Here is a 9,476-nt window from a genome sequence, read left to right as displayed (position 1 = left end):
TGATTGATCATTAAGATATGGTCGAGCTTTTATACTTATTTTACTTATTTCTACATATTCTATAACACAGGTTTACTTAACGTTTATTTAACAAATTTTAGCAACAAAGAGAAATGAAATTTGATTCCAGTGTGCGGACAAACAATTTAGGCACATGCCGAAAAATGCTTGTGTCAGCTTGTGCAGCTCATCCAAGGAACATTTAAAATATGAAGCATGCATTAATTAAATTAAAAACAACTGAGTATACTACGTTAGCCATGTTCAACTTATAATCATACTACAGTGGTCCTCTTCATATGGGGGTCAAACCACCACTTAAGCCTCGTCCCCGCGGCAAAGAGACAACATGATGAGGATTAGCTGGTTAAAACCCAAGTATTTTCTTCCCTCCATGACCTATTGGCCTCCTGGAGAATATTATTTTTTATTCTTAATTTATAAGGTGACATAGGAGTTCCAATATTGCCTCTGTTTTCAAGAAGTGGAAGTTTAGTGCCCTTTCTGTCTAGCTCATCGGTCCCGCAAATTCTTTCAAAATTTCTATGCTCCGGAGCCCATATAAGGCTGACCGTGAAGACGGTGCACACTGGGGATTTTGCGGAAAAAAGTCAAATTTGCAACATACCACCTACGCAATGTTTAATGGTATTTCTAAATTCCAGAATAGAACCAACAATAAAATTAAAAAGAATTACTAAACTCCGACTTACAGTTTTTTTTTTATAGATGTGTCAAAAGTATAATTTTTTTATAGTATTGAACTGACTAAGAAAAAACTTCAAAGCCCAAGGTGCTTTTTTTTTCTTTTTGCTTGAGCCGACTGCCAATTTTTTGTTTTTCATTTAGGGTACGATATTTTTATATATTTTGGCCGGAAGAACAAAAGCTGTAAAGCAGTTGATTATCTATTTATAATTAATTTTACGAAAAAAAAATCATATTCCTTTATATTCTTGGATCTGCAAGTTGAGCTACATTTACCTACGGTCAGAAACTAGTATCAACGTGTTGCTTAATAACGTCTCTTTCAGTTTTAATCAATTGCAGGTGCCACCAGGTGCCACTGATTATTTTTTGGCAATGATAATAGCTAAACGCTTTCTAGTGTGTGCATAATGATAACGAAACACTTTTAATTTTGTTTTGACATTTTGAGGGTAATTCAGAATTATGAACTTACATGTATCCTGATATCCAAATATATACAACTTCGTTAGTAGTAAAAATGTAAATATTTTTTGGGATGTATACTTTTTTCCGCATCTCTGTACAAAAATCCCCAGTGTGCGGCGCTAATATCAGTTAAAGCTGCTAGGCATTCCTGAGGAACCTTTAATTTTAGTATAACTGCCGATTTGATGGCCGCCTGGCTGTCCGAGAGGATATTTATCGTACTTCTTGTTATGGCGTGTGTTTTAAGGTATACAGTATCCTCCTTTATGGCTTCTGCCTGATATGCGCCAGAGTTGTCCGGATATCTAACCGATAAATTCTACTCCCAATTCTTTTGAAAAAACTCCATATATAATATATATAATTGGCGCTTACTCCCTTTTTGGGTGTTTGGCCGAGCTCCTCATCTTATTTGTGGTGTACGTCTTGATCCACAAATGGAGGAACTTACAGTTTTAGGCTGACTCCGAACGGCAAGTATTTTTTTATGAGAACCATTTGCATATACTCGGAGGTTTGCCATTGCCTGCTGAGGGGCGACCGCTATTAGAAGAAACTTTTTTTCATTTTGATGCCTCACTGACATTCGAAACCGCGTTCTCCGAATGTTAGTGATGCACTAACCCATTCAGCTACGGCGGCCACCGAACTCCATAGCCTACTTTATTTTCTAGCTTGGATCCATCCGTGTAGAAATTTATTTCCCCTGTTCTTTCTTCGAGTTTGCCACTCTCTTTTTGACGAGATGTTAGTCTTGAAGAGCTTGTCGAGGGTGGGTGTCGGTAAAGAAAATCGTATTCCTGGTTATAACAACTCTTATGCAGTATGTAGTATAGAGGCGTGGACGAACCGCCGGGTCTTTCATAGCGCCATACTGTTAAGTCTAAGCGCTGAAGCGGCGGCCATGTGTTTTCCTACCAGAAGTAGAGCAGGTAAGTTGACTAGCACTTCGAGCCCTTTATTTGGGGTAATCGTTAAAGCGCCGGTGAAGCATAAAAATGCAGTTATTTGGACCTTGCTTAGCAGTTTCGTATAGTATTCCATACAGTAAAATAGGCCGAACTACCGAATTGTAAAGCCAGTATGTGATACGAGGTGTTAATCCCCTTTAGATTTCTTCTGTGTTTTTGTATGTGTGCAATGCAATCTTGGCCTTTTGAACCCTATTCTCAATATTAGATTTTCACATAAGCTTCCTGTCTAATATGAGTCCTAGGTATTTAACATTCTCTTTCAAAGGAACCTCCACACCCTTGAAAATTAGAGTGGCAACCCTTCTCTTTGGCGTCAGTAGCAAGGAGTTCACTGCCAAAATCCAGAGGACAGGGGAGAGGACCAAAATAAATTTTCTACCCATTAAAATTTAAATTGGTATGTATCCATTGTCTATTTGCGGATTTTGGTAAAAATCCCATGCCGAGGTTACCGTCTAGTTAGTCACCCCATAAAAATTTCATTCAGTAGTTTCGGAGATTAGTACGTTCATATAGACAAAGAGATAAAAAGACAAACAGCCAGACACAAATTTTAAAAATGGTGCAAAGGTATTGTAAAGCGTTTTTCAGTAAGAGGGCTTCAACTTTTTTTTTTAATAAAACACAAACGGTTTGACTTTTTTAACTATTTTTTTTTTTATTATCGAGTTTGAACATATACATTTAAGTATGAAATTCGATTTCTTTTGCATGACTACCGCGTGCACGTTTTACGAAGTCTAATCGTTGAACCCAATTTTCGACCACTCTTTTGCATAAATCGGCCGAAATTCCAGCAATTTCGCGTTCAATATTGGCTCTGAGCTCACAAATCGTCGCCGGCTTGTTACTGTAGACCAATGACTTCACATAACCCCAAAGAAAATAGTCTAGAGACGTCAAATCACACGAGCGCGGCGGCCATTCGACCGGTCCATTTCTGGAAATAATGCGCTCATCGAACTTACTCTTCAACAAATCAATTGTAACGTGTGCTGTGTGGCTTGTAGCCCCGTCCTGTTGAAACCACATGTCGTCTAAGTCCATACCATTCAATTGCGGCCAAAAATAATCGTTTATCATGTCGCGGTATCGATTTCCATTTACAGTAACGTGGAGATCGTTCTCGTCAACGAAAAAATATGGACCAATTACGCCGCCGGCATGTACACCGCACCAAACAGTCACTCTTTGTGGGTACATTGGTTTTTCGGCAATCTCTCTTGGATTATCTTTCGCCCAAATGCGGAAATTCTGCTTATTGACGAATCCAAATGTGCCTCATCACTGAAGATGATTTTCTTCACAAAGTGCGCGAAATGCATTTTGATTTGAACGCCCGTTTTCATAATAAGCCTGAATAACTTTAACGCGTTGCTCAAGTGTGTAGCGTTCCATGATGAAATGTATACTAATGAAGTTTACAAATGACAAGCGAAAAATAAAAAATATTGCGTCGTTCGCCCTCCCTATCGGAAAAAGGCTGAAGCGCACCTATTGAAAAACGCCCTATTACATTGCCTGCATAACCTTCGTTCAGTCTTTAGAAAAAATTTCAGTGCTGTACATAACTTTTTACAGGATGGATATATATATAGTACTTATGTATATAGAATATGTTAGATCAACTCATTTTTTTAAGCACATCGACCTGAGGTTTAATATTATAGCAATTCAATCCATTCAATTAAAGGTAATTGTTTAATGAAAAATTTTGAGCTTGGCTTATAGCACATCCACTTTATTCCACGTCCAAATTGAAAGAGAGAGAGCCACAAAAATGGGCGAACAGTAAACAGCAAAAATAAAGAATAGATAATAGCAAAGGAAAACAACAGGGTAATTCAAATGACATAGTTTAAATAACTTCATAATCTTAGGTAATAATAACAGGGTAATTCAAATGACATAGTTTAAATAACTTCATAATCTTAGACATCCTCCCCGGTTGAAACGTTGGTTTCAATGTGATCCTCCAAAAGAAGGCAAAGCTTCTGCACGGCCCGGGTGCACGAACCATGTGCGGTTGCAAGTGTAACATTTCTGACTGCTCCGTCGGTGCCTGGGTGGAGTTCAGTGACGCGTCCTAGTCTCCAATGAGTAGGTGGTAGATTTTCGTGGCGTATTACCACGATGTCACCCAGTCTTATGTTAGGAACCCGTCGTTGCCACTTTGTCCTCGCCTGTAAAGTTGCCAAATACTCCTCATTCCATCTTTTCCAAAAGAGCTGATGCATCTGCCGTAACCATTGCCAGTGCTTCACTCGGTTGGCAGGAATCTCCGAAACGTCTGGCTCTGGGATAGCTATTATTTGAGATCCTATTAAGAAGTCTGCTGGAGTTAATGCATACTTGTCATCCGGGTCATCGTGCAATGGTACGAGTGGGCGAGAATTCAGACAAGCCTCGATGCGAGTCGCCAACGTCTGTAGCTGAGAGTACCAAAGTGCTTGCGTACCCACTACGCGTACTAGGTGCCGCTTTGCAGACTTCACAGCTGCTTCCCATAGGCCTCCTTGATGGGGAGCGCTCGGCGTTATAAAATGCCACCGGGTACCCAAATCAGCCAGTGACTGAATACTCCGTTCATTAAACCAGGCGGCTAAGTCTTCCTTCAGAACGCGGTTAGCTCCAACGAACGCAGTTCCGTTGTCGCTGTACAAGTCCCTGCATGGACCTCGCCGGCTAACAAACCGAGTAAATACGTCCAAAAAAGCCCGTGTGGAGAGATCATCAGCAACCTCAATATGAACAGCCTTCGTCGCCGTACAAACAAAAATCGCCAAGTACGTTTTCACTGTAGTCCGCGATCTTTTGGTTCCAATACGCAAATTGAACGGGCCACAGTAATCAACACCGGACGCAATGAAGGGTCGAGCTGCCTGAACCCGATGCCGAGGTAGCGAGGCCATTTGTTGTGTTAAAACAGCTCCCCGGTTGCGACGACATATGACACATTTGAGGATCAGACTACGTACTGCTACTCTCCCATGAATAATCCAATAGCGACATCGAAGAGTTTGAAGAGTCAGCTGAGTTCCGCCGTGAAGAGTGTCGATATGTGCCTGTGTAATAAGCAGTCGGACTAGCCCCGTTGACTTCGGAAGAATGATTGGGTGTCTATGTGCCTCGATTAACGCAGATTTCGAAATGCGGCCTCCAACTCGTAATAGTCCGTGGTCATCTAGATAAGGATTTAACGGGAGTATACTACTAGCAGTTGGTAATGCCGACCCACCCTGTATGCACCTAATGTCTTTCGGAAACGCATTCATTTGATCGATCCTCATAAGCCATTCTAATGCCGTCTCCATCTCCTGGGGGTCAATTGTGGAACGGCGAAAACTTCGACTTCTAGGAAGCCACCTCAGTATTAACGCCGTAGTATGTATAAGTTTTTTTAACGAGCTGAATCGATCTGTAAGCGGAATAATTTCACCGTCTAAGCGTCGCGTTGTCAATGTTAAATGAGTGACTGTGACGGCTAAACACTGTACCCTTCTCTCGCTATTCACTACAGCTTCATCGCAATCACGTAGTTCAGGGTGACAGGTGGAATCTATTGTAGCATCCCGTAGCCAACTGGGACCACTCCACCATAAATGGTGGTCCAAAAGTTCTGAAGCAGATATGCCTCTACTAGCGCAATCCGCTGGGTTTTGCGATGAACGTACATAATGCCATTCATCCCTCAAAGTTAACTCTTGTATTCGCCGGACCCTATTTGATACACAAAGATGCTACTTGGTCGACTAATCCCAATGCACTTCGGACGTTTCGAAGAGTCTCAGCTAGTAACTGTGCCGCACATAGCTCTAAGCGAGGTATAGTGGCTCCTCTTAGGGGTGCCACCTTGGTTCGGGCCGTAATTAAAGCTACGTGAACGTCCCCCTGAGAATTCGTTGTTCGAGCGTACACCACGGCAGCATATGCCTTTTGGCTGGCATCGCAGAACCCATAAAGCGTGCTAGTCGACCTTTCCTTCATCCCAAGCCAACCAGGTATCCGAAGCATGTTGAGAGCAGTAAGGTCATTGCGAAATGTTAGCCAAATTTCGCGTAATTCCGTTGTTAGAGCAGTATCCCAATCAATACCTGCGGACCAAAAAGTTTGAATAAATATCTTACCCACCACCACTACGGGTGACAAGAATCCTGTTGGGTCAAACAACTTCGCCACCTCGCTGAGCACACTGCGCTTTGTGTATACACCGCCGGGTTGCTTGAGTTCCACGTTGAACAGCAGGATGTCGTCGACTGGACTCCATTGCAAACCTAACACAGAGGCAATTGATGCATCAATAGGGCATTCCGTAGGTGATAAGCCCTTCCCTAATGGAATCAATACGGCGGCGTCATTAGAGTTCCACTTCCTTAACTTAAAGCCTCCAGCTCTCAGAATGGTGTCGATATTCGTTGCTAAAGTGATAGCACTTTCGACGGTGCTACAACTGGTGAGGAAATCATCCACGTAGAAGGATGAGAGAATGGATTCTCGCGCTTGGATGCCCATGTTGCGATTGTGAATCTTGTCGAAGCTGTCGTACGCACACTGATGCATAGCCCTTATCGCATTATGAGGACTGCATGCCATGCCATACGTGACAGTAGACAGCCGGTAAGTACTTACTTCCTCTGATGGAGATTCACGCCAAAGTATACGCTGAAAGTCTCTGTCTTGTGGTGCCACGAGAACCTGGCGAAACATCTTCTCCACATCGGCTGTGATCGCGATGGCATAGCGTCGGAAGCGGAGGATAATGTTAATTAACGAATCTTGAATGGGGGATCCAACCAGTTGGATATCGTTAAGCGAAAGCCCGTTGGAGGTAGGAGCGGATGCATTGAACACCACTCTAAATTTTCCCCATACAGCATGGTGGGGAATATAATAGCATCCGGATTGAACAACTGGCTGAACAACTCTTTCCATATGGCCAAGGGACTCATATTCCCTCATAAACGCTATATATTTTGCATGCATGTCCGGATCAGCAGCCAGACGTCGCTCCAAACGCGAGAACTGACGTCGAGCGTTGACGTAAGAGTCGCCTAACGGTTGACCATCTTGACGAAATGGCAATCTCACAACATAGCGTCCGTCGGCCATACGTTGGTGTGTAGTGGCAAAGAACCGCTCGCATTCATCATCCGAGCTCTTAGCTGTCACCGGTACTTCTTCGAGCTTCCAAAAATTACAAATGAGATCCTCCAAGTAAGACTCGTCTCTAATCTGCGCGCAATAATTGCCAACTGTTGTACTAGAATGGCCCTGAACGGACGCTGGCCCAAATACAACCCAACCAAGTCGGGTAAGCTGTGCGTGAGGTTCATCATACCCTCCATGTATGACATCCCCTTCTACAATCGAGCCCTAGACATCAGCACCAAGAAGTACATCAACATGACCCGGAGTACCAAAATATGGGTCTGCCAATTGGAGATTTGCCAAATGTCTCCTTTGCCCAATATCGACACTAACCGCTGGTGTAACTGAAGTAATCGAACCAATAACCAATGCATGAATGTCCAGTTCAAATTTAGAAAAAATGCTTTTTATCGTAAATCGGACGCTACCCTTGGTCCTCGAACATGCCACTCCACTAATCCCCTCCACCATAATCTCACACTTGCTCCTATAAAGACCCAAACCATTAGCCAAACATTCCGAGATCAGACTTACTTGAGATCCAGGATCGCATAATACACGAGACACCCGTTGCTTGAGATCCTTGCCGATGACGTGGGCACGTGCTGTAGCTAATAGAACAGTCTGGCTTCCCTTTTCGACGCTAGTAACGATTGTATTGCTTGCTAGTCATAATGATGGTGGATTGGATATTATGTCTGGCTTAGCCACAGAAGAATCTACCTCGTTGCTTGAAATAGGTTGTTGTGATTTGTGGCGGCAAAAAATAGTATGATGTCTGTGGCCGCACTGGCGACAGTTACCAGAGGAACAAAGCTTGGATGAATGCCCGGACCGCAAACAGTTAAAGCATAGGTTCGATCGCTTTAAAGCTTCAAAACGTTGCTCTGGTTTCAAAGCTAGAATCACCGGACAACGCATAACCTTGTGTGATCCTCTACAGTGTTGACAGTTGCCATCATCAGTTGTGGCGAGGTTAGACTTTAGAAGACGGAGTGTGTTTTTCTGCTTTGACGAAGAATGCAGCACTTCACGATGATCCGCTACCTGGCAAAATTCTGTCGAAAGACTGTGCGCTCGTTTTTCTAAAAATGCTAGCAACTCATTTAAAGTAGATAGCTCGGTAGGGGAGCAATTCATGCACCATTCTCGCTGTGTGCGAGTAGGGAGTTTAGAAACCACAATGGGGACGGTAAGGGCATCCCATTTGTCGACAGGTAACTTCATTACCGCTAACGCTCGCAAGGACTCGTTTACCACATCAACGACACCCAGTAACGCCCTGGACGTATCCTCAGTCTGTGACTTCATGTTCAGAAATCTAGCAACGTGGATCTCCGCTAATTGCTTAGGGTTGTCATATCGATTTTTCAGCGCCGTCCACACTTCTTCATAGCCACCCGAATACAAACCTCCTACCAACGGAACCGACTCTGCCTTAACTGCCTGACGCAATTTCCCCAACTTGTATGCCACCGGCAAATCCCGCTGATGAACCAATGTCTCAAAGGCATCCTTAAATGCAAGCCACTGGTATACAAAGCGGCTCTAATTTTAATTCCATTGGCGAAACTTTGTGCGAATTGTTGGCAGGCAGGGATTCACCCTCCAACTCCTTTCGTCGTTGATTCAGCGTTGCGCACAAATCCATGTAGGCAGCTTCGGTGGAGTCCCACCATCCTGAATGTACCTCCAAGTCCTCCTCCTTGGCTGCGGCAACCAAAGCCTCATGATTTGTGAGCATCCGATCAAAATGGACGGCAGCAGATTTTATCCGCTGATCAATTTGAGTGACATTGAGGTCACCAGCCTTCGCCTCTTTCGTCTGGTCTTACATCCGCAAAATAGCGGCCGCATGGAACTGGCGTAGATTTAATTCCGACATGTTCCAACCTCGAATAAGTTATCTGCAATTATCCAGGAAATCAGGCCTAATCCAACGCGAAGCCTTTGTGCACCGTAATCGTGTGAATTAAGCTGATGTTATAGTTAATTTATCATCCTCACAGGAGGCACCAAAAAATGTTTAATGAAAAATCTTGAGCTTGGCTTATAGCACATCCACTTTATTCCACGTCCAAATTGAAAGAGAGAGAGCCACAAAAATGGGCGAACAGTAAACAGCAAAAATAAAGAATAGATAATAGCAAAGGAAAACAACAGGGTAATTCAAGTGAC

This window comes from Anastrepha obliqua, chromosome 6 (genome assembly GCF_027943255.1).
Source record: "Anastrepha obliqua isolate idAnaObli1 chromosome 6, idAnaObli1_1.0, whole genome shotgun sequence".
NCBI lineage: Eukaryota > Metazoa > Arthropoda > Insecta > Diptera > Tephritidae > Anastrepha > Anastrepha obliqua.
Note: the sequence above shows the minus strand (reverse complement) of the source record.